This window comes from Plectropomus leopardus, unplaced genomic scaffold (genome assembly GCF_008729295.1).
Source record: "Plectropomus leopardus isolate mb unplaced genomic scaffold, YSFRI_Pleo_2.0 unplaced_scaffold14512, whole genome shotgun sequence".
NCBI lineage: Eukaryota > Metazoa > Chordata > Actinopteri > Perciformes > Serranidae > Plectropomus > Plectropomus leopardus.
In genome coordinates this window covers 1-1048 of record NW_024615516.1, presented here as the reverse complement: position 1 = coordinate 1048, position 1048 = coordinate 1, and the positions used below count along the sequence as shown (strand labels likewise).

Genomic DNA, 1048 nt, shown 5'->3' with positions numbered 1-1048 from the left:
AGCCCTCGCTGATTGGCTCAGAGGACGGAACAACGTGGTTTCTCTGGCCAATCAGCGAGGGCTGTGAAGGCTCCTGTGTCCCGATTGGATGACGCCTCCAGCGTCCATGTTTTTCCCGGAAATTTGAACACACGGAGGAAAAACGAGACGCAGCACGAGTGTTTGTTTACAGGAAAACATACCCAAAAAACAGCATATTAGCAAAACAGAGCTCAGCAAAAAGCGAGACCAAGATGTGAAGATGACGGTGAACAGCTGAAGAGACGCTGCAGCTGATCGTCGTCACGAACAGCTGATGCAGCAGCAGGAGGAGGACAGGCAGGACACAGACCAGTTTGGAGACATTAGCTGATGTTTGGTGAGTGACTTATTTTTTACGGTGTACTTAAAGTGAATCTCTTTGAACGACTGTCGGGGTGAATTAAATGTGCGCCACACTGACGATGCCTGCTGCTCAGCCCGGATATATTTGTTCACCAAAGTGACTGATGTGTTTTGTATTTGATAGGAAACTGCGGCGTCTCCAAAACTGAGCGAAACGACAGGCGCTGTGAGCCGCTGCAAGGGTAAGATTTAAAGAAAACAGCTGAATGCACTGTGCTGAATGGGATCAGTATGTGTATCGACCAATATGTCTGTGCAGTATTAACAGCACAGCGCAGTACTGATTGTACTTTTGTGTTTTCAGCTGCTGGAAGCGAGGAGAGCTGTCTCTGCCGAGGAAGAAAAGGATGTTTGGAGAGGGATCACATCAGACATGACATTAGATGAGGAACACACCGCAGAAGGCTGCGTTTTGGGCCACCCTGAGACAGACCGGCACCGACTGCAAACGACCCCGAAGCAACAAAGAGACATTTCAAGCATCTCATGAAATAAAAAAACAATAATAAATAAAGCTTCATATTTTCAATATTTTCCTGGCAAATCTTTTTCTCAATGAACTGATATTGTGACAGGTGTCTTCAGTAACTGAATAATAATATTAATAATAATAAATAATAAATTAACATTATATTATTATTATATGAATAATTATATATATATA

General features: G+C 43.5%; 1 long non-coding RNA gene across 1 annotated transcript; it reads left to right on the top strand.

Moving 5' to 3' along the window:
* Positions 1–60: 60 nt before the first annotated feature.
* Positions 61–913, top strand: LOC121964202. The gene is made up of 3 exons (XR_006107332.1): positions 61–358; positions 509–566; positions 689–913. It is a non-coding gene; the product is annotated as an uncharacterized LOC121964202 (long non-coding RNA).
* The last annotated feature ends 135 nt before the right edge of the window (positions 914–1048 follow it).